Source organism: Phocoena sinus, chromosome 3, assembly GCF_008692025.1.
Source record: "Phocoena sinus isolate mPhoSin1 chromosome 3, mPhoSin1.pri, whole genome shotgun sequence".
Classification (NCBI taxonomy): domain Eukaryota; kingdom Metazoa; phylum Chordata; class Mammalia; order Artiodactyla; family Phocoenidae; genus Phocoena; species Phocoena sinus.
The window spans coordinates 97,273,299-97,298,488 of record NC_045765.1 but is presented as its reverse complement, the minus strand read 5'-3'; the positions used below and the strand labels follow the sequence as shown (position 1 = coordinate 97,298,488).

General features: G+C 38.0%; 1 protein-coding gene and 1 long non-coding RNA gene across 5 annotated transcripts in view; one reads left to right on the top strand and one right to left on the bottom strand.

Annotated features, from left to right (window-relative positions):
- FAM172A (family with sequence similarity 172 member A) overlaps nucleotides 1-22,628 on the bottom strand; it is a 428,631-nt gene extending 406,003 nt beyond the window's left edge. For 3 of the 4 annotated variants that reach the window (XM_032625780.1, XM_032625777.1, XM_032625779.1), the window contains exon 1: nucleotides 22,457-22,605. The gene's annotated coding sequence lies outside the window, so the exon portion shown is untranslated. Of the gene's footprint in view, nucleotides 1-22,456 lie in introns of all 4 variants that reach the window. The other variant, XM_032625778.1, reaches the window with a different exon arrangement.
- Nucleotides 22,629-22,650: 22 nt separating this feature from the next.
- The window catches only part of LOC116750737, a 61,473-nt gene continuing 58,933 nt past the window's right edge, over nucleotides 22,651-25,190 (top strand). Inside the window, exon 1 of the long non-coding RNA XR_004349081.1 lies at nucleotides 22,651-22,701. This is a non-coding gene — a long non-coding RNA (uncharacterized LOC116750737). The remainder of the gene's footprint in view (nucleotides 22,702-25,190) is intronic.

Below are 25,190 nucleotides of genomic sequence, written 5' to 3'. Positions count from 1 at the left end.
CTTATGGGAGACTACGGTTTTGATGTTGGGCCAGGAAATACAATTTAGATATTTACAAAAGATATATTATTTTACACTCACTAGGCTAGAAAATATTAAGAAGTGACAATACCCAAAGTTAAAAAGAATTGGGTATAATGGAGACTTTTATTTACAGTGCTGATCAAAATATAAATTAATACAACCACTTTGAAAAAACTGGCATAAGATATCCAGGTTAAACATTCTCATAATCTTCAACCCAGTAATCTCACATCCTGGTCCACTACTTGGTCTTGTATATGTGTTTCAGGAGATGGGTATAAAAATGTTCAGAAAATTTGGTCCCGAAGGATACATATCATCATATCATCAAAAAAAGCCAGTTTATACATTACCTATAGCTGAGTAACAAATTACCTCAAAATGTAGTTGCCCAAAACAGTAAACATTTATAATCTCCCACAGGTAATTTGTATCAGAAATTTGGAAGCAGCCCAGCTGGGAGGTTCTGGCGCAGATTCATGAGGTTGCAGTCAAGATATACTGGCAAATTTTGGAGACTAATCCCTTGTCGGTCACATCATTTGCAAATATTTTCTCCCAATCTGTGGGTTGTCTTTTAGTTTTGTTTATGGTTTCCTTTGCTGTGCAAAAGCTTTTGAGTTTAATTAGGTCCCATTTGTTTATTTTTGTTTTTATTTCCAATATTCTGGGAGATGGATTGAAAAATATATTGCTGGGATTTATGAGAGTGTTCTGCCTATGTTTTCCTCTAGGAGTTTTATAGTGTCACATATAGGTCTTTAACCCATTTTTAGTTTATTTTTGTGTATGGTCTTAGAGAGTGCTCTAGTTTCATTCTTTTACATGTAGCTGTCCAGTTTTCCCAGCACCACTTATTGAACAGAGCTGTCTTTTCGCCATTGTATATTCTTGCCTCCTTTGTCACAAATTGACCATAGATGTGTGAGGTGCATGGGTCTATTTCTGGGCTTTCTATCCTGTTCCATTGATCTATATTTCTGTTTTTGTGCCAGTATACTATTTTGATTACTGTAGATTTGGAGTATAGTCTGAAGTCAGGGAGCCTGATTCCTCCAGCTCTGTTTTTCTTTCTCAAGATTACTTTGGCTATTCTAGGTCTTTTGTGTCTCCATACACATTTTAAGATTTTTTTGTTCTAGTTCTGTGAAAAATGCCATTGGTAATTTGATAGGGATTGCACTGAATCTGTAGACTGCCTTGGGTAGTGTAGTAATTTGACAATACTGATTTCTAATACAAGAACATGGTATATCTTTCCATTTGTTTGTGTCTTCTTCGATTTCATTCATCAGCATCTTATAGTTTTTGGAGTACAGGTGTTTTGTGTCCTTAGGTAGGTTTATTCCTAGATATTTTATTCTTTTTGATGTCATAGTAAATGTGATTGTTTCTTGTATCATCAAAACAAACAACCCAATCAAAACATGGGTGGAAGACTTAAATATACATTTCTCCAAAGAAGACATACAGATGGCTAAGAGGCACATGAAAAGATGTTCAACAATGTTAATTATTAGAGAAATGCGAATCAAAACTACAATGAGATATCACCTCACACCAGTCAAAATAGCTATCATCAAAAAATCTACAAACAATAAATGCTGGAGAGGGTGTGAAGAGAAGGGAACCCTCCTATACTGTTGGTGAGAATGTAAATTGGTACAGCCGCTATGGAAAACAGTATGGAGGTTCCTTAAAAAACTAAAAATAGAGCTATCATATCACTCTGCAATCCCATTACTGGGCATATAGCCAGAGAAAAACATGGTCCGAAAAGTTACATGCACCCCAATGTTCATTGCAGCACTGTTTACAACACCAAGACATGGAAGCAACCTAAATGTCCATCAACAGAGGAATGTATAAAGAAGATGTGGTAAATACATACAATGCAATATTACTCAGCCATTAAAAAGAATGAAAATGCCATTTGCAGCAACATGGATGGACCTAGAGACTGTCATACTGAGTGAAGTATGTCAGACAGAGAAAGAGAATATCATATGATATCCCTTATATGAAGAATCTAAAAAGAAATGATACAAATGAACTTATTTACAAAACAAAAGCAGACTCAGACTTAGAGAACGAACTTATGATTACTAGGGGGAAGAATGGGGGGAAGAGATAGTTAGGGAGTTTGCAACTGACATGTACACACTGCTGTATTTAAAATGGATGAACAAGGACCTACTGTATAGCATAGGGAACTCTGCCTAATGTTATGTGGCAGCCTCAATGGGAGGAGAGTTTGGGGTAGAATGGATACATGTATATGTATGGCTGAGTCCCTTTGCTGTGCACTTGAAACCATCACATCATTAATCAGCTATACTCCAATATAAAATAAAAAGTTAAAAAAAATTAAGGATGGATCATAGATTAAAATGTAAAATGTAAAACTACAAAACAAAAAAAAGATATACTGGCAAGGTCTACAACCATCTGAAAGTCAGACTAAGGCTAGAGGTGGCTCACTCACACAGATGAATTATTGGTACTGGTTGTTGCTAGAAGCCTCAGTATCTCCCCACATGGGCTTCTTCAGAGGTCTGCTTGACTATCACCATGCCATGGCTACTGGCTTTCTCCAGAGAGAGCCAGGAAATCAAGGAGAAAGCTGCAAAATTCTCACCATCACTTCCTCAATATTCTACTGGCACAGATGGCAACCCTATTCAAAGTAAGAAAGGTCTACACAAAGGCATGAATATCAAGAAGGAAAAACTATTGGGGGCCATCTTAGAATCTGGCTACCACAACTGGAAAAGACTGTTCTCCAATTAAAGCAGAGCAGATATACTGTGGTATATTAATAGAATGAATAGTATATACCAGTGAAAGTGAATGAGCCACAACTACACTCAAAAACACAGATGAATGTTCCAAAAATAGCTAACACTAAACAACCAAGAATCAGAAAACTATATAAATTATAATACCATTTATACAGAGCTCAAAAACAAAGTAAACTAAAACAATCTATTGGTATCACAATTTGGGTGATAAAACTTAAGAAAAATCAAGAGAAAAACACAAAATCCAGAATAGTGATTACCACTGAGAAGGTGGGAGGGGTATGAAACTGGGAGAAACACATGGGTCAATGTAAACTGTTGATAGTGTTTTGAGTGTTGGATTGAGTGGTGAATTTAGAGCTATTCTTCATATTATTTATGATCTATAACTTATATAAGCATTACACATAGGTGGCTACTTTTGAATCAGTACATAATATACATATAATCACATACAGACCCTGGTTGCATATAATCTTTTTTATTTATCAATGATATATTTAAAATAAATGATAAAAACACTAAAAGAAAAAGAATAACATAACTAATTTTAGTAGCACTGCCTTTTATAAATTGTTCTTTGGGTTATTTTTCTTTTTTTTGTAAATTTATTTATTGTATTTATTTTATTTTTGGCTGTGTTGGGTCTTTGTTGCTGGGTGTGGGCTTTCTCTAGTTGCAGCAAGCAGGGGCTACTCTTCGCTGTGGTGAGCCAGCTTCTCACTGCAGTGGCTTCTCTCATTGTGGAGCACGGGCTCTAGGTGCGCAGGCTTCGGTAGCTGTGGCACGCAGGCCCAGAAGTTGTGGCTCACGGGCTCTAGAGCGCAGGCTCAGTTTTTGTGGCGCACGGGCTTAATTGCTCTGCAGCATGCGGGATCTTCCCAGACCAGGGCTCGAAACCATGTCCCCTGCATTGGCAGGCGGATTCTTAACCATTGCGCCAACAGGGAAGCCCCAGGGGGGTATTTTTCTTAAACACAATGTTAGGAGTCCAGTCCTGTCTTATTTAGTCAGAAATTTGTGGGTCCTACTGGTGAGTAAACCTAAGAAGCAGTTATAAGGAAAAAGGATAAACAGGTACTAAGTAAACTTCAGAGCAGCTATATGTCAATATAATATGATATTACTGAAACCCAATTGATTGCTTGCCTGTTTTGAAATGGAACTACTATTTTGAATAAAAATTGATTTTCTCAAAAGCTTTTGCACCAGCTATTAAAGAAAGATAAACTGTAAATATGTTTAAAATCTGTATTAAAAATAATATCCCAAAACTTTATAATATTTTAAAATACAACTACGCACATAAACTGTTACTTACGTTTTTGTTCTTTCCTTGGTAACTGCCACTAGTAAGCATAAGTAAAATCTGCCTTTGAAGATATACAAGCAATTAAAATTTTAAAATGCTGGCATAAGAGCCAGTTATAAGCAACTTGAAAATAAAAGATGAGGACTAAGAGTCATTTCAGAATGATCTGTCCCCGTGACTACCAAAAGATAGGCTCAGCTAGTCACGACAGACTATTTTCCACAGAGGATTATCTGCCAGTCTTTCAACATGACACAAAAATGGGCTTTAATTTTGAGGAAAAAAATATCATAACTTTGTTTTTTCAAAATAAGGTAAAAAAGAAAAAATGCTGTAACAGCAGCCACTGGAAAGAGGACTTGATGTTAAAATGAGAATAAAACCAGCATAAAACATTTTATCTGGTGCTTTGTCTGAAATTAACATTTTGTTAAACTCATTTCTATTTGTTTAAATGACAAATGCCGAAAATACTGCTTTTTCTGCATGAGAGTTAAACTTTCACTGAAAAACAGATGTTGATTCAACCTTCCTTTATTGGTACACAAATTAGCAGTAAGAAAATTATAAAGCTGCCTGAACTAACAAAGAATTAGCACCAATGCTTAGTCTAAGTATATATTTAAAGGCCTATCCTTCCTGTATTTTGTTGATTTGAAATATTATCCACAAATTTGCTATAAGACCTCAGGCACTACTTAGTCCCTAAGTAACCACCTGAAATCCAACTATTCATAAGTTGGCAGAGCTTCTGTAAACTTGTGGCATTGCTCTTCATGTGGTTGATGGGTTTGGTTTTGCTTTTAATGAAAATATTCATATATTTTATTATTCATTCATGTAAACCTGGTTTTACACACACACACACACACACACACACACACACATATATTACAAGGATCCCAAAGTAAGCTGCAAGTCTCCAGAGCTGGCCCTTTACAGACCACTAAGCCTAAGGATATTATTTAAGACAAGTTTAAATAGATTCAAAACATAAAATCATAGAACTGGAAAGGCATAGAAGTAGGCTCTTTCACAATTCCAGTCTCTATTTTAATAATGGTTATCTACTAAACAATAGACAACAGGCTTGTATAAAGTCCTGAAACAATTCCAAACCTAACATCACTTCCCTTTTTAAAATGATTGCTTAGACAATCAATATTTTGGAGTTGACTTCTTAAACTCAAGAATCCTACGTGATTTAATTAGTGAGCCAACAAAACTGTCAGTTCTGAATAAAAACCATTCAGAAGAAAAAGCAAGAAATGAGGTGTAAACTCTGAGGCGCATAGAGATTCTTCACCTGACAAGATAGTCTATTGAATAGGGAACACCTAATTTAAGAAAATGGTTTCAAAAAATAAATTGGTAACAACCAATATGAAGGGTATAATTCAGACACTTATGCCAAAAGTTTATTTATATTTTAAATTTACATGGAAATTCACTATTTCAGGACCTCTGTAATATAGTTTTAATTTTTTAATTTTATGAAGTAAATAGTTGGTCCTTCATTTATATATTTTAATTTTTAGATATAGCTAATATTCATATGCCTTTAAAAATGAGTAGAAAACAGTAATTGGAAAAATGCTAAATGTATTCACTTTCCAACAATAAACCAAAAACTAAAGTTTTGTAATTATGGAATGTATAGAAAAAGACAACCTCACTCGAATGTTCTGCAGAAACTGAAAACAAGTCTTAGGCAGTAATACATCTTAATAAGTAAGTTAACCAACAGTTCCGTAATTCTGTAGGTGAATATATGCATTATATTTCAAGGCTGAATTAACTAAAACAGATATAAATGACCATCGATTAGAAAATTGTGCTGCAATTCCTATCAGGTCAACATTCAGAGAAAACAAAAGGTAGTTGGGCTCTGAGAGAAATACATTTCATGTTTACAGTCTAAGACTCTCTAAGGAAGAATTATTTTCTTATTTTTAGAGTAATCTTAACTAAAGTGTGTAACTCAATTTTGCTAAGATATTTTTCCATGTCTTCATAAGAAAGTTTACTGCTTAATTTAAAAAATGAAATTTAAACTTAAGACACAAAACATTTCTACTCTGAAACACTTCTCATTACTATTTCCATAATAAGTACTATTCTGGAAATATTTTCCTCAAATAGTGTGCTCCCTAAGTACATCACGAAATTTAGCTCTTTGTATTTTATATTATGGTCAGCTGTATACAGGTCATTTCACCTCTCTGAGGATAAGGGCTATTTTCCTCATCCTGACATGTCTTACACATTATGGGCTCATAAATGTTGACTTAAACAGGGCTTGTTTATAAAATGGTCAAAGCCTATTAAAGCAAATAACATTCCCAAGAAATGGACAGAGGAAGGATAATTAATGCAAAAATGAGTCCTTAGGAATTCCCTGGCAGTCCAGTGGTTAGGACTCTGTGCTTTCACTGCCAAGGACGTGGGTTCAATCCCTGGTCGGGGAACTAAGATCTGACAAGCTGTGCGGTGTGGCCAGAAATTAAACAAACAAACAAAAAAACAAATAAATACATTTTAAAAATGAGTCCTTTTTTTTTGAAACTGTATTTACACAATTTTAGTAAATAAGTAACAATAAATGACATTCTTTCAAATGAAACCTATTAGCTAATCTAGATTAATTACTTAAATAAAAAATATTGATACTATTAGAGGATATGGTTGGATTTAGATGATATAGTCAAGGTCTTATTCAGAAAGAACTAATATGGGACTTCCCTGGTGGCACAGTGGTTAAGAATCCACCTGCCAATGCAGGTTACACGGGTTCAAGCCCTGGTCCAGGAAGATCCCACATGCCACATGCCACATGCCACGGAGCAACTAAGCCTGTGTGCCACAACTACTGAGCCTGTGCTCTAGAGCCCACGAGTCACAACTACTGAAGCCCACGTGCCACAACTACTGAAGCCCGCGCACCGCAACGAAGATTAGCCCCCGCTCTTCGCAACAAGAGAAAGCCCGCGCATGGTAACAAAGACCCAATGCAGCCAAAAATTAATTAATTAATTATTTAAAAATTTATTAAAAGAAAAGAACTAATAGATAGTAGGAACAAAAGTCATATAGAAGCATACGGTCTACATAATATATACAGTCAGGTCCTCGTTCAAATGGAAGCAATACACACTAAAAATAATAGCCCTAAGGAAACACAGTATCACTTCATTATTGGTTTGGTCAGTGCCTAATACAATAGTTTAGGGCTTTGGTAAAGCTGGGTTCAATATGTGGTGTAGGTTTGACACAGGCAGACCTTCCTATCTTATTCTAAGTTTCAAACCAATTTTAGGATTTCAGAATCTTCTGAAATGCATAGTAGACCAGTAAACATTAGGGCTGAATAAACAACTACATGGAAAATGTAAACCATATATGATATTTTAAAAGTCATATGGCCCAATAAAAGTACAAGATTGATCAAATGAGAAACTTCTCAATGAAGAGAGCAGCAACAGAAGAAAAGGCATTCTCCCTCAAATATCACTGTAATTTTCACCTTAAAGTCAATATGTAAACAATCCCAACTGTTTTATTTACACAGATTTTAAATATGTGACAGACACTGGCAAACTAGCTCATAAATGGGAAAGAGAAGAACCACAAGATTTCAAACCACATTAAACAGTATGTAAACATCTGAGTACAACAAATTCTGACATTTTCAACACCGATTTTCCATTCCAGTCACTTGGAATGCAATGCCAGGTAAATAGAAGAGAGTAGGAAAATCATGGACTAAAAAGTAGTAAGAAATGAGGATGGTGTTCCTTCTACACCCTAAGCATTTCTCACTAAAAAATATGAAAGGTCAGTTCCAGGAGTGGAGAACTAAGTGCAAACAACTACAAGTTAGAATATAAAACCCTCTGGCTCGGGCTTCCCTGGTGGCGCAGTGGTTGAGTGTCCGCCTGCCGATGCAGGGGACACGGGTTCGTGCCCCGGTCTGGGAGGATCCCACATGCCGCGGAGCGGCTGGGCCCGTGAGCCATGGCCGCTGAGCCTGCGCGTCCGGAGCCTGTCCTCCGCAACGGGAGAGGCCACAACAGTGAGAGGCCCGCGTAACGCATAAAAAAAAAAAAAAAAAAAAAAAAAAAAAAAAAAAAAAACCCTCTGGCTCTTCTCAGCAATCTATGATGTCTTAAGCATAATATGTAGGGCAGACAATCAGTGTCTTCCAAAGTTCACAGTACAATAAATTAATGAAGAAAATAAATCAAATACCATGTTATCTACCCTATCGACATCTTAATTCTCCACTGAATTTAAATGCTTTATAGCTACTACAATACCACGTGGGCAGTTACCTATCAAAACATACCTGGTGTCAAAAAGGGGGAACATATGCAACTCAAAGTTTTCTAAGCCAGATGAGTGTCTTCCCTGAGAGAAGACAAATTATCAGGCTAGAGAAGAGTTATGACTGCAAAAGCATTGAGTAATGAGTGCAAAATTAAAAATGTTGAAAAATTGAATTCTTTCTCCCTCAGATCAGTAACAAGGTAAGAATGCCCACTTTCACCATTAAGTGGATTAACAAAATTAAACATGTATAGGGTACATAAAATGCAGTATTTGATTGGCTTTGTCCATTAACTTATGAATACCCATTCTTATCATTAAGTGAATTGAGAAAAGTTAATGTAGGTAAGTTATTGATAAATAAAATGTAGTATTTGATTGGCTTTGTTCATAAGTTTATTACAAAGTGAACTTTGGACACATAGGTAACCTGCCTGCCCTACACATGATGCTTAAGTCAATATACTTAGCTAAGGAAAAAAAAAAAAAGATAGAGATTAGAAGCAAAATTATGCCTGATTGCATTTATATGACTGTTTACATAGAAAATCCTAGAAAAACTACAAAACAACTACTATTGCTAATAAATAAATCTAACATGGTGAGAAACTACAAGGTAATTATATAAAAAGCAACATTATTTATATAAATATATACATATAAATGTCAAGAACAATCAGAAAATTTGAAAAAAATTTCATTTCAGTGGTACCAAAAAACATAAAATACCTAAAAGTAAATCTAATAAAAGCTATCCAAGACTGCTACACTAAAAACTACTTTGCTGAGAGAAATCAAAGACAATCTAAATAAAAGCAAAGAAATACCATTTTCATGGATTAGAAAATTCAGTATTTTTATGATGACATTTCTCCCCAGATTGATTTATAGATTCAGCACAACCTCAATCAGAATCACAACAGGCTATTTTGCAGATATTGGCAAGCTAATTCTGAAATTCATACAGAAATACAAAAGATTTAGAATAACCAAAGCAAATTTCTAGCAGAACAAAGTGGAAGATGCACCTTACCTAATTTCAAGACTTAACATAAAGCTACAGTAATCAAAACAGTTTGGAATTAATATAAAGATAGACATATACATCAATGAAACAGAATAGAGAGTCTAAATATAGACCAACACGCTGGAAGTCAGTTGATTTCCAAAAAAGGTGCTAGTCTATTCAACAGAAGAAAACTCTTCAATAAATGGTGTTGATTCAAATGAATTATCTGTTTGGAAAAAGATAAAAACCAACTCTTACCCCATGTCATACATAAAAACTGACCCAACATAGATCATGAACATGAATATAACACCTAAAATTATAAAAATTTAGAAGAAAACACAGGAGAAAATCTTTGGAACCTTACAGCAGGCAGTTTTCTCAGAACAACAATAAAAAAAAAACCCACAAATCATAAAAGGATAAAAATTGATAATCTGTGCTTGCTTTTCAAAAAATAACATTAAGAAAATGAAAAAGAAGCCACAGAATGGAGAAAATATTTGGAAGAACTTGTACAGATTATATATTTTTTAAAAACTCTTACAACTCAATAATAAGACAAGCAAATTTAAAAGTAGGAAAAAGATTTAAACAGCTACCTCTTGAGAGAAGACATATAAATGACCAATGGAAAATGGCAGAAGAAAACATTTGGAGGCGACAGAAATATTCCTTATCTTGACTGTGATGAGAGTTTCAAGGAAGTATGCTAAAACATCAAATTATATAAATATGTACAATTTATTGCACTTCAATTATACCTTAAAGCTACAACAGATAAAGGTGGGGAGACTTTTTAAATGTTAAAATAAATGGTAATTGGCATGATTTATTCTATTTCCCTAAAATCTTTACATGTTATGGTAGTACTCATTCCATGGAGAATGATATATCCTGTGGGTAGAAAAAAGTATGACAAATAAATAAACTATTACTTGAGGAGGGATTACTTCTACATTTCAGCCAAACCTTATTATTTATTCCAAGAGAAATTAGCAAATATACACAAATAGAAAAATAACCTAAATATCACAAGTATTTAGCTTTGACTATAATTATAACTGCTATTGAGGAATTCATAAGACTGTCAACCAGAAAAATAGCTCTAAATATTGAAATTGCAAGTAGTCATATACTTTCTTAACACATTAGAAATAATTAGATTTCTAATCCTACTACTCAAGTCAATTGAGCAATATATACACACATGAAGAGAGCAAAAAAGAAACTTAAGCTGATCTTCAATGAGTGTCTAATAACTTACATAGATTTTAGAGAGCTGGGGAATAGATATGGACATATGGTATTTCATGCAAAAGCTTTAAAACTAATGACCTTTATTGAATCAGCAGACCTAGCTACAGTTTCCTATCATTCCTTCATTCATTCACATAATAAAAATTTATTAAATGTCTCAAACATATCAGATTCTGCGTTTGATAGAAGCGATGCCAAAAGGCAGTAGAATATATGGTTAAAACAACTGACACTGGAGCCAGAATGCCTGTGCTTAAATTTTAACTCTGCCATTTATTCTATGTAATACCTAGGGCAAGGTACTTAACCTCCAGGTGTGCAGTGAAAGGTTAACTCAGAAGGCTTGGGATGTCCAAAATCTGTATATTCTATAGAAAGGACTGACTCTTGACTGGCTTCTGGGAGTTAACCTATAAGTCCTTGGAATATCATGACTGATAATAGTATCTCCATATGCCTGAGGCCATGGGCCATGCCATACAGTTTATACTAACCATATGATTTATGGTGAATGCATGTTTTTATTCACCTGGATCCTGTGGCATGCTGTATCAGTCTGATATCTGCAGGGGCTGGAGACTGAGTAGGTCATGGGGGCACTCCATGCCTATGTGACTGATACTCTAAAAACACCCCGGACACCAAGCCTCAGGGGAGCATCATTGGTTGCTAACACTTTGCACTTGTTGTCACACACTGTTGCTGGGAGAATTAAGTACTTTCTGTATGACTTTTGAGAGAGGACAAGTAGAAGCTAATACCTAGTCTCTCCTGGACTCAGCCCTATGTGCTTTTTCCATTTGCTGTTTTTAATCTGTATCCTTTCACTGTAGTAGACTGAAACTGTAAATTTAATAGCTTTTCTGAGTTCTGGGAGTACTTCCAGCAAATCATCAAACCTAAGGGCAGTCCTGAGGACCCTCAATACTGTAACCTTGTTTCCACATCTAAAAAATGCACTTAACATTAGTACCTACTTAAGGATAGCTGTGGGGATCAAATGAACTAATGCATTTTTAAAAAATAAATTTATTTATTTTTATTTTTGGCTGTGTTGGGTCTTTGTTGCTGCACGTGGGCTTTCTCTAGTTGCAATGAGCAGGAGCTACTCTTTGTTGCGGTGCTCGGGCTCCTCATTGCGGTGGCTTCTCTTGTTGCGGAGCACGGGCTCTAGAGCACAGGCTCAGTAGTTGTGGTGCACGGGCTTAGTTGCTCCGTGGCATGTGGGATCTTCCTGGACCAGGGCTCGAACCCTTGTCCCCTGCATTGGCAGGAGGATTCTTAACCACTGCGCCACCAGGGAAGACCTGAACTAATGTATTTTATGTTCTTAGAACAATACCTGGCATATAATGTTTGCTGCTTCTCATGCTGTTACAAAAATAAATGGTCCTAGCAACTGAATAGCTTGGTCTAGTGAGAGAGGCCATTAACTAATAAAATTGCAAATGCTAAAACATTACGCAAAATGTACCAAAGGAACAAGGAGCATCACTTCTTTCTTTCGGATCCCCAACACTGTTGTCTTAATTTAGGTCCCCATTATCACTCATTTTCTAACTTAGAATATCCTCTTAACAATATAATCCTTACAGGATTCCCTGACATCACCATAACCACTGCCACCAACAGCCCCACCACTGCCTGACCCAACTGTATATTCCTTTAACCTGATTCCACATTCTTAGAATCCATTCCCACACACAATTCCCTGATTTCTATTGATATAAGCTGACGAAAATCACACACATCTTCATGTAAACTTTTTACCTCACCCTCTGGGGTCTGTTTGGACTCAAGTTTGGTTATAGGTCTAGAAGCAAGGGAAGGTGGTTGGAATAAGAGGAAGATCAGCAATCCATTGTGGGCAACTAAGGGGAGGCCATTACAGGTTCTTTAGACCAGGGGAGACAGGCCTCCTGGGAAGGAGTAGAAGGGTTGCTTCTACTGGCAAAGAAGGTTCAAGAGAATTTAGAGATCCAAGGTGTCTAGCTCCACCAGAATCTGCCTATATGTACCCATCCCAATTGTCAAGGTCCCAATCCGTCCTTTAGGATTGCGAATTCAAGTTGTGCTGTAATTCGGTCAACCACGTGATTTGTTTTACAGAAACCTTAGTACTGCAACTACTTTTAGGGCAGCAGTAGAAACCAACTGGTACCTGGAAGTGGAATGCTGCCATACCAAAAACCTCAAGAGTAGCTTGAGGAACCAGGCAGAGGGCTCTGAAAAGAGTGTTACAGAAAGCCTACAGCAGCCCGAAGAATCTGTTAATAGATGCCCCATGGTCTTTGATAAGGCTGTGGGTGAGGACCTGCAAGAAAGCAAAGTAAATGTTATTGGAAACCCGAGGAAGGGGTTGTTAATGTAGTGGCAGCAATTGCAGTATCCCATGGAATTATATGGAACGTAGAAAATGTACCTAATGAAGTGGTTGATCTAACAAGGAGATTTCCAACTAGAGTGCTGAATGTGCCACCTGGTTCTTTTTGCTGCTTATAGTAAAACATGAGAAGCCAGAAATAAACTAATAAAAGGACTGTTAAACAAAAAGGAGCCACGACTTTCTCTGTAAAAGATACTGTCAAGGGAATGAAAAAAGCCAGAGACTGAGAGAAAATATTTTCAAAAGACATATCTAATAAAGGTATCTTATTCAATATATATGAAGAACTCTTAAAACTCAACAATAAGAAAACAACCCAATTAAAAAATGGGCAAAAGGCCTGAACAGACACCTCACCAAAGAAGATATACAGATGGAAAATAAGCTTGATATACAAAGAAGATATACAGATGGAAAATGACAACATCATGTCATTAAGGAATTGCAAATTAAAACAACAACGGGAGGGGCTTCCCTGGTGGTACAGTAGTTGAGAGTCCACCTGCCGATGCAGGGGACACGGGTTCGTGCCCTAGTCAGGGAGGATACCACATACTGCGGAGCGGCTGAGCCCATGGGCCATGGCCTCTGAGTCTGTGCGTCCGGAGCCTGTGCTCTGCAATGGGAGGGGCCACGGCAGTGAGAGGCCCACGCGTACCGCAAAAAAAAAATAACAAAAACCAAAAAACAATGGGATACCACTACACACCTATCTGAATGGCTAAAATCCTTAATACTGACAACACCAAATGCTGGCAAGGATATGGAGCAATAAGAACTCTCACTCGTTGGTGAGAATGCAAAATGATACAGCTATGTTGGAAGATAATTTGGCAGTTTCTTTCAAAATTAAACATATTCTCACCATACGATCCAGGATCATGCTCCTTGGTATTTACCCAAATTAGGTGAAAACTTATGTCCACACAAAAATCTGCAAACAGATATTAAGAGCAACTTTATTCACTACTGCCAAGCTTAGAAACAACAAAGGTGTCCTTCAGTAGATGAATGAATAAATCAATTGTGGTACATCCATACAAAAGAATATTATTCAGCAGCACTCAAAAAAAAAAAAGCTATCAAGCCATGAAAAGACAGGGAGGAAACTTAAAAGTATATTACTAAGTGAAAGAAGCCAACCACCAAAGGCCTGCATACTGTACGATTCCAACTATATGATATTCTGGAAAAGGGAAAACTATGGAGACTAAAAAGATCAGTGATTGCCAGGGGTTAGGGAGGAAGGATGGCTGAATATCCATAATAGAGAGGATTTTTTAGGGAAGTGAAACGAATCTGTATGATGCTAGGAAGTTTTCAATGATAAAATGGAGTCATCTAGTTTCTTAGAAGTACTTGCAGTATTCCTAATGCAGATTAAATTTCACCATTAAATCACTCACACTGTTTCAAAATAATGAAATATTACCTATAAACAATAATACTCTTACAATTACCTGTGAAATACATTAGCATGAATTGATTTTATCATATTAGTCACCTAGAAAAAAGTAGGAAAAGACCTTAAAAGAACAGGCTACAGATCAAAAATACTTTGATGGTGTATGAAAGAGGTCCAAAATGGTCTCCAGTAAAACCAACTTTGTTGGATCCCAAAACCAAACCTAGAGTCATCCTGTATAAAGTTCAGGCCAGACTCCAGCCTACAGGAAAGACCCTACCATCTATCATTTTTCATTCCATTTTTCCTTCTTCCTTTCTTCTACTTCCATGTACCAACTTTTTTGCTCAATCACTTTAGATGGTATATAATATAAAAGTCCGCTTTGAGGCCTTTCTTTCTTTCAAGTTTTTGAACAATTTCAGATGATTCAATTTTAAAGTGGATCTATGGGAAACTGAGTTCATCGAACTCTTAACATTCTTCCACTAGAGTACATGGAACCCAACTGCTGATTAAGAAAAAGAAAAAAGATCAGTCATGAACTGGTGTATTAGTCTGCTCCAGCTGCCATAACAAAATACTGGGGTGGCTCAAACAACAGAACTTTATTTTCTCATAGTTCTGAAGGCTAGAAATCTCAGATCAAGGTCTGGCAGGGTTGGTTTTTGGTGAGAACTTTCTTCTTGGCTTTTAGGCAGTCACCTTGTTGCTGTGTCCTAACATGATAGAGAGGGAAATCAAGTGAGATCTCAGGTGTCTCTTCATAGAAAGACACCAATGCTATCAGTTCAGGGTCCCACTCATATGACCTCATTTAACCTTAATTACTTTTGGGGGGTTAGGGCTTCAACATACAAATTCTGAGAGAATGCAACTGAGTCCACAGCAATTAAAAAGTATCAAGGGATAACATCATGTTTAGGAACATTTGTGTTATAACATTCTTGATACTTTTCCAAACAGCCTCAATCTTAGAAGATAGGGTGCTTCAACATCATCAGTTCACTTGGCCCTGCTTTCAAATGCTAAAGCCATTTTTATCCCTAATCAGAGGAAGGAAGAAGCAGAGAAAGGAGATATGAAAGGTTTTGGACAACTACACAGTTAGATGGCACAGTCAGCACAAGAGATAACCTCCACTTCTAACACCAATTACAAGTTCAAAGACTCCCAAAGCCCTGTCAGGCTTGATAATTCACTAGGAAGACCCAAAGAACTCACTGAAAACTGTTATACTCATGATTATAGTTTACCACAGGAAAATTAATACAGATTAACATCAGGGAAGGGAAAAAGCATATTGGACAAAGTTCAGGAGAGTACCAAACATAGAGCTGCTGATGTCCTCTCTCTGTGAAGTTATGGACATGTTGTTCTCTTGAGAACTATATGTCATAATATGCACGGACTACTGTCAACCTGGAAAGCTCACAGGAGACATGGTGTTCAGAGTTTTATTGGGGCTCCATTACACAGGCATGACTGAATGACTGCCCACATGGTTGATCTCAGTTTCCAGGTCAACTGATACCGAGGGACCCAAAGCCCCTACCCTAACTCACATAGTCTCTCTGGCTACAGGCAGCCCCTAACCTAAATCACACTGTTAGACAATGTGACCCAAAGCTCCAAGGAAAACAAAAATACTAGAGATTACCATCCAGAAGCTGAGGGCAAAGGCCAGACCTCTTTTGGGGCAAGGTTAAATCCTTTACCCTACAGGAGACAAGAGAAACTATTCAATAGTTCCTACTGCCTAAAGAGGCAAGTTCAGGCCTCTTATCAAACTATACAACATTCTCCTCACATCCTCTGCCCCTCCTCCCATGACTTGGTTCCTATCTCTTTCTCCAAATCCATCTCTCATTACAATCAAACTTTCTGCTCTAGTAGTTGTAAATTCCTTTTAGTGTTTTACAAATACCAGACCGCTGAGAGGTATTTCTTCTGTCTAGAAAGCCTTTCCACTGTTGTTTTTTTTTTAATCTCTTAGATTTATCATTTTAAATTTATTTATTTATTTTTGGCTGTGTTGGGTCTTTGTTTCTGTGCAAGGGCTTTCTCTAGTTGCAGCAAGCGGGGGCCACTCTTCATCGCGCTGCACGGGCTCCAGACGCGCAGGCTCAGTAGTTGTGGCTCACGGGCCTAGTTGCTCTGCGGCATGTGGGATCTTCCCAGACCAGGGCCCAAACCCGTGTCCCCTGCATTGGCAGGCAGATTCTCAACCACTGCGCCACCAGGGAAGCCCATCCACTTTATTTTTAAATGACTCATCCGTAAGTTTTCAACTTAGGTAGCATTTTTTCCACAAAGCCTTTCAATAACCCCAGGTAAGGCATTGTGCCTCTCCCATACCATCCTATACATACTTCTATCATAATACAAAAAATTTTGCTGAAGTCTTGTCTTTATAGCAGACACCCCAACCAGCACGTAAGATCCTCAAGTATGGGGTCCAGACTGCCTTATGACTAGGTATCCATCTTTTACTGATTCAGATAACTGAGATCCTGCCTAACTATTGCCCTGTTTTCCTTGCCTCATATTTCAGTTCATGTAGATCTTGGGCCCTTCTCTGTTCCTTTATCCCTCCCTTCTCCCTATCTCTTTCGAGACCAGTGCCCAATCCCCATTCAGCTAACACTTGTTGACAAACCCCCTTACTTTTCTGCCACTACTTCCTTTACCTCCTGATCTGATCCTTCCTCTCCTCTCTGCCACGCAACCAATTCCTGGGTATTACCATTTAAGATAAATACTCCAACTACATTAAACGGTATTACACCAAATGGAGGCAAGATGATTGATTAATTCCCGAACTACTTGAGTTAGTAAGAGAGTCATTTCCATAGTATAGACAAAAACGATGATATCAAGAAGAATGCGGTAATTCAAATCAAGAGAGCATCTCACCTATCAATTAATCAAACTTTTCAACTTCTTAAACTGCATCACCTCAAGTTATAATCTTGGTCACAATTCTAGCTTGTTCCATGTTCTAAACAAAGCACACAAAACTAAGCTATGCTTTGTAAATGAAAAGGGTATCACACTCCTTCATTACCTTGGATATTAACTCCAAATTGTTTTTTAAATAGAGATACTGTATCTGTTGAGCCACATATAGTATCTTTCATGTTGCTTTCTTATACCTATCACAGATAATGGCAATGTGATTAGCAGGGGATAAGAATAGTAGCCACATCCCACAGCCATTGGCAGTTACAATGTTGGGTATTAGTTGCTATCATTCCCTTAATTAGCTATTAAAGGGCCTTACAAGGCCCGAATCCACAATCTTAGTTTTATTAGCACCTCTCTAACCTCTGAGCAAATCAACCCTAAGTATATTATCAACCTAGACCATGCTTAAAATATTCAATCTGCTATAAAGAAATGGAAACAAACATACAATAAATGCTTTGCTTCAATGATCTGTCTTCACGGTGATATTTTTCCCTACGGTAAAAATTATCTGCTATCTATACTGCAGTATCTGTATTACAAAAATGAACTGTTCTCAAAAACAAGGAGACAAGAATACAATATCAGAGAAAGCAGCACAGCACTTCTACCTCTAAATTATCTTTAACTTAGCTGTAAAATGTTAAGCAAGTCAGTCATCTGCTACCTCATCTGTAGCAAATTAATCAATTTTAATTTGTCCAAGAGTGATAAGCAAAAATGTGGTACAATTTTTCATTTATTACTTTAAATCAAAGCAAAGTAATCAACTTAAATAAGCTTTATAACTGAAATAGTTAGCTAAATGAAGAGTATTTAATAAAGAATAGGGTACAAAACATTCAATAGTTAAAAAAAAAAAAAGATGTGTTACCTTGCATTAATGGGTCATCAGCCATTCTGAATAAAAAAATTCCTTCCTCTCTTAAACAGATAGTCTAAAAATTTTTTTCTTAACAATGCTGAACATTGTTAAATTACACATTACTCATTAAATTACTCAAACCTCATTACTCTATGGTTGGAAATGATGTGATACATGGTCTGAACAACTTAGTTTACTTCTGTAGGACTGTATACACTGCACACCCTCCAAATACTAACTGCTGAACCAGATGAACTGACATATGTTACTTTGTATACAGTAGGTCATACTGAATCACTTAAGGCTAGGTGGCTGACTTCAGAACCACATGCTGAGATACAGCTGCACTTTCTCCCTGTCCCCCATCCCATTCCAATCTGTAGAGCTATATTACTTTCTGTCACTTTGTTGCCAGGTCCCCCTCTTCTGCTGTCAGTTCTGGTGCTTAAGGTCCATTACTGTTACTGAACTCCTTTGCCATTCTCCTTCTAGCTACATCCAACTACTAACACTTCTTTTTCTGTTTCTTCATCATTTTTATCTCTTTTCCTGCTCTTCTCAGCTACCATAAAAAAAGAGATCTATTTCACAGCCATAGTCAGCCAATTGATACACTCCTTTCCTTCTAAATAAAAAGAAAAAGAATCAAAGCAGGTGGGGATGATCTTTGGCTGTTCAGAACTCTTTTCATCACAGTCTGATACCCAGGGGTTCATTCACTGTTACAAAAGATGCTTTATGGTTTCTTTTACTTCTAACTTTGGAGTTACTGCAGATACTTGGTCTATAGACAATTTAAGTTTTTACAACTACAGTATTTTAGGGTTAAAAAAGTAACAGAAGACAAGGTGGCTGCTTTCTTAACCCTTAAAAAATTTACCCCAAAAAACCCTGCAAAATTTTCTATTAAGATCAGACCTTAAGGGGAGTTCCCTGGTGGTCTAGTGGTTAGGATTCTGGGCTTTCACTGCCATGGCCCAGGTTCAATCCCTGGGAACTGAGATCCCACAAGCCATGTGGCACAGCCAAAAAAAAAAAAAAAATCAGATCTTAAATGAATAATGCTCCAAAAAAGATATACATATGGCCAAAACGCATATGAAAAGATGCTTAATATCACCAACTAGTAGGGAAGTCAAAATCACTGAGATACTACTTCACACCCATTAGGATGGCTATTATTAAAAAAAAAGAGAGAGAGAGAAAATGTGCTTGGTGAGGACGTGGAGAAGTGCTGGTGATGATGCAGAGGAAATGGAGCCTCCATGCATTGCCAGTAGGAATGTAAAATAGTGTAGCCATTGTTGTTAATAATATGTCAATACTTAAAAAAATAAACATAGAATTAACACATGATCCAGCACTTCCACTTCTGGGTATAGAACCAAAAGAATTAAAGCAGGAGACTCAAACAGATATCTGCACACTCATGTTCATAGCAGCATTATTCAAAATAGCCAAAAGGTGGAAGCAACCCCAGCATTCACAGACAAATGAATGGATAAACAAATTGTAGTCTATATATACAATGGAATATTATTCAGCCTTAAAAAGGAAGAACATGGACTTCCCTGGTGGCACAGTGGTTAAGAGTCTGCCTGCCGATGCAGGGGACACGGGTTCGTGCCCCGGTCTGGGAAGATCCCACATGCCACGGAGCGGCTGGGCCCGTGAGCCATGGCCGTTGAGCCTGCGCGTTCAGAGCCTGTGCTCCGCAACAGGAGAGGCCACAGCAGTGAGAGGCCCGTGTACCGCAAAAAAAAAAAGAAAAAAAAGGAAGAACATTTTAACATATGCTACAACATACATGAACTGTGAAGTCACTATGCTAAGCAAAATAAGCCAGTGAAGAAGGACAAATGTCGTATGATTCCACTTATATGAGGTATCTAGACAGAAACAGAAAATTCATAGAGAAAGTAGCTTAGTGGTTGTCCAGTGCTGAGGAGAGAGGGGAATGGGGAGTTAATGTTTAATGGGTATGGAGTTTCAGCTGGGAAAGATGAAAAGATCTGGAAATGGATGGTAGTGACAGCTGCATAACAACGTGAATGTACTTAATTCCACTGAAATGTACACTTAAAAATGGTTAAAATGACTAATTGTATGTTATGTATATTTTACCACAATTTTTTAAAAAAGGAATGAAAAGTAAAGTTGACATAAGTTAGCTTATTTCACTTGCTACTTAGTTACCCACGACCACTGTACAAACCCAATCTGACCCTAAAACAGACAGCTCAAGTTATGTTCAACTGAGTAAATAGTGCTTAATTTTGTTTGCACTAATGAAAAGCTTGGAAACATCTCTACATATCTGAAGACATCAGATTATCCTCATAGAGGTCTGCCTGGGAAAGCTGAGAAAAACAGGCTGTCAATAAAAAAGATCTCTCAGGCTCACACAAAACACTGAGTAAATATTCCTGAGATTTTTAAACACTGATGCCTCCATGCCTGTATCCTTGCTATTCCAAGATATACCAATACATTCCTGCCTCAGGGCCTTTTCCTAGCTTAAAACACATACCCACATACCTGCAGAGCTCACTCTCTGATTTCATGCAGATCCCTACTCAAAAGTCCTCTTATCAGAGAGGCAGGATTTTTTTTTTTAAATGGTAGAATGGGAACTGCCTTGTCCTGTGACTATTTTTTTTTAATATAAATTTATTTATTTATTTTTGGCTGTTTTGGGTCTTCATTTCCGTGCAAGGGCTTTCTCTAGTTGCGGCGAGCGGGGCCACTCTTCATTGCGGTGCGCGGGCCTCTCACTGTCTCGGCCAGAGAGGCAGGTTTTGACCACCCTATTTAAAACAGCATCCTCCATCATTCATTCTCTCTCCCCTCAATGTGCTTTATTTTTCTTCATAGCCCTTATCACTATCTGATATATCTACTTGCTAACTGTCCTTCTCTATGGGCTACAGTGTAAATTTCAGAACAAAGACTGCCCATTTTGTTCACTATTGGGAGCCCAGCAACTAGAACACCACCTGGCACACTGAAGATTGCCCATAAATACCTGTTAATGGAATGAGTGGGTGCATGGTTACGGTTTCATAGGTCATGCTGCCCTCTTGGCGTTGGTGCTATTCTACCATTTACCAGCGTCACGACAGCCACTGCTTCTAAGCCATCCACAGCATTCCTGGTTTAGGCTTAAGTGGAAGGAACACTTAAAGAGTCAGATAGAAGCCTGGTACCAGAATGCCAAAAAACTGCTCCCTGACTTATTTTCTAAATACATCAAATGAATACTACTGTATCTGTCCCTTACAATGAGGGATAAAAAACAAGCACGAAGAAAACACCTCTAACACCGCTTTAAGACAAAAAGATACCGTGGATTGCATCACATTTCACCTGTTTTGATAAATGGTACAAGGCACTCGCTAGCCTGAAAACCAAAGGATTTTCACTCTGCAACTTTTCACAGGATTTGGGGAAACAGACAAAGGCAACAAGACTGTCAATAAATATAGCCAAAAATTAAGTAACCAATTACTTGGCATAACAAATACACACTCTGGAGCACTAGAATAATATGTTAAATCTCTGGATGAGAGAAAGAGAAGACTGCCTCCAAAATATACCTAACTTTGTTTCAAAGTCAAAAGTATTCAATTAAGAATTCATCCCAGTGAAATGTCCCACCAGCGCCCATGCACGTTACAAGTTTGGGGAGCATTTTATAACTGCACTTTAATCTTCTGCCTACAGCGAATGTCTTCTGGTAAAGGTTTGGCAGGTGATGATCATTTTCGTAGAAAAATCTTCAACCAGAGAACCACCAAACCTCCCCACCTGAGAAAGCTTAGAAAGGCCCATTACGCTACAGTCTCCAGGCTCCCAGAACCCCAAACGTCCAAGAGTAAGGAGACTCATCCAGGGAACACATGTGTAATGCCCCGCCTCGGAAGTGGAAATGGCAGGTGTAAGCTGCCCATCAGCGGGGTCCTGTACACAGGGCAGAAGTGTCCGCAGGAAACGCGGCGCCAGCGACCCCCGCCCGAGACGAACCAAGGCCAGCCTCTTCCTCTGATTCCGGCCCGGGCCTGCCCCCCCGGGAGTTCACAACCCGGCAAACGCAGGTCCTACCTGAGCTCTGCCCCCAGCTACAGGGCTGTGGGGGGAGGCGGGAGGAGGCGTGGCCTTCCAGCTCGCCAGCCGAACTCCCTCGTGCGGTTGTTACGACTTTCCCTCTCCGGATCCGCGCCCCGAACAAGTTCCAGTTGCACTTCCGGGGTCCGCAGGCGATTGAAACGTCATTGCGCACACGTCGGCGGCGGCCGCGACAAGCCGGAAGGAGGCGGGGCGTGGTCGCTGGGTTGGTTGTTGTGGCGGTAGGTGGGCTGGGAGAGAAAGGCACGCGGGAGGGAGGGATTGTCCTGTTATGTCATTGGGGGCTCTCTTCGCCTTTCCTTCGCTCTTTCTTCTGGAGTAAGGGACACCCCTTCCTGGGTTACTTCAGAGTATGGGGCCACCGTGAAGCCTCGTTCTCCAAGCGTAGTTTAAAAACAGTTGGGAGAGTGCCCATGCCATTAATTGCCCACTCTCCCACACATGGTTTATCCCGCTTCACCTGGTCCCTTCAACACCAGAAAAGACAGGGAGTGGAAAAGTCTAGATTTAGAAAATTAAATTTACCTGTAAATTATGACTTACGTGAAGTAGGTACTCATTTTCTTTATCTACTGACTGCTAATAGGATAGATTGGAAACAGCTGTGTAAAGCAAGGATCACATCGCTAACAGTGGGTTGGATCTAAACTCAGCCTTTACGGTAAAAATCCCTGAGAGTAAAAATTACTCATGAAAATACTGTAAGTGGCCCACAAAGTGCAGGATACGTGATGTTAGGTATAAACTCTAGGTCTTTAATTCTTACGCACACTTGAATGTGAGACCTCTTAGCTAGTTTATATGTTTTCATAAAAAGGGAGTTTGTAGATATCTGGGCATTTAAACAATCCTGATAAATCCAAGGGGCAACACTTAGTTTTCATCTTGCTTAACCATTCACCAGCATTTGACACAGTTCATCACATCCTCCTTTTTGAAACTTGAAACGCTTTCTTCATTTGACTTTTGTGAACTCACAGAGCTCTTTTGATTGTTCTTTGCTAGACTCTGCCTCATTTCTTAGTGTGTCTCAGCTCTCTTCCCCTCTTTAGCCACCTTTATTCCCCAGGTAATCTCATTCTTTCCTTCACTGTCTTTATATAGCATCACTATGCTGATGGCTTCCAAATAGCCATTTCCAGCCATGATTTCTTTGATTTCTATACTAACGTATCTAACTTCTTAGTCAACATATCTACTAGGATATTTAACATGCATTTCAAACCATTTTCTGTTTCCAAAACCTGTTTCACTCTTCCTAGTGTATATCTTTACATCTCAGCAAATGCCATATTGACTCTTAGAATTGTTCAGTTCATAGTTTGATTCTTCTTTCTCTCAAGTTTCACATCCAGTCAGTCCCTCAGCAAAATCTATTGGCTCTTTTCAAAAGGTATTCTAAATCTAACCAATTCTCACCACCTCTACAACTACTATGCTACTCCTCACTGGATGCTCTAATTGTTTCTTAATTGTTCTACACACTTCTGTTCTTACTTTTCTACAACCTAGTTTCCACTTATAATAGATGAATTGCCAGAAGCTCTCTGTGGACTACTTTAGGCATTAAAACGCATGGACTAATTTGAGAATTAAAACTCCAAGTGGTTCCATTGCTTGGGGGTGGGGGGGGCACACTTTTGTGACTGCTACCTCCAAGAGACCTACCAGCTTCTCACTTTGAAAATCAGATAAAAATTCTCTTTTGACAGTGGGAGAGGAAAAGTGAGCATTTTCAAATATGCCCAGAGCTCTCTATTTTCCTTAATAAAATCTTCCTTTAAGGGAAACTGTTTTACCAGAGCCTAACCAACTGGGGGGTTACCAACCTAGTGGAATGAAAATACTCAACTCCAGACCACTTTAGCCTTTGAAGTGGAAGGAAAGTGGACAACATGCAGAAACAGAAGGGGACAGTAAGCAGAGAGGTGAAAACATTAAGAAGGAATCAACAGGACATGCTGGAAATCCAAAACACAGGAACTGAAATGAAAAACACCTTTGGTAGGCACATAAGTAGACTGGACACAACCAGGGAAAGAATCTAGATTGAGGATATGTCAATAGAAACTTCCAAAACTGAAAAGAAAAAAGAATGAAGAAGATGAAACAGAATATCCAAGAAAAGTGGGGAAATTACAAAAAGTTAGCATATGCATAATGGGAATGCTAGAAGGAGAAGAGAGAAAAGGAACAAAGGAACTATTTGAAGTAAGGACAGAATTTTCCAAAATTAATGACAGATTAAAACCCACAGATCCAGGAAGCTTAGAGGATTCTAAACTGGTTAAATACTAAAAACTTACACTTGGGCATATATAATCAAACAGCAGAAAATGAAAGGCTATGAGAAAATCTTGAAAGAGGTCAGAGGGGAGAAAACAACCAGTGTTGCCTACAGAGAAAAAATAAGATATGAATTACACTGAACTTTTCTTCAGAAACTATGCAAAAAGAAAATGGAATGATATATTTAAAGTCTTGAAGACCTAGAATTTGATATCCAGTGAAATTATCCTTAGAAAATAGAGGAAAAATAAAGACTTTCTCAGACAAACAAAAATTGAGGGAAATTGTCACCAGTGGACTTGCCCTGCAAGAAATGTTAAAAGAAGTTCTTCAAAGAGCTAGAAATGTTATACATCAGAAATTTGGATCTACATGAAGAAAGAGTTTTTGAGAAGCAATAAATGAAGGTAAAATATTTTTT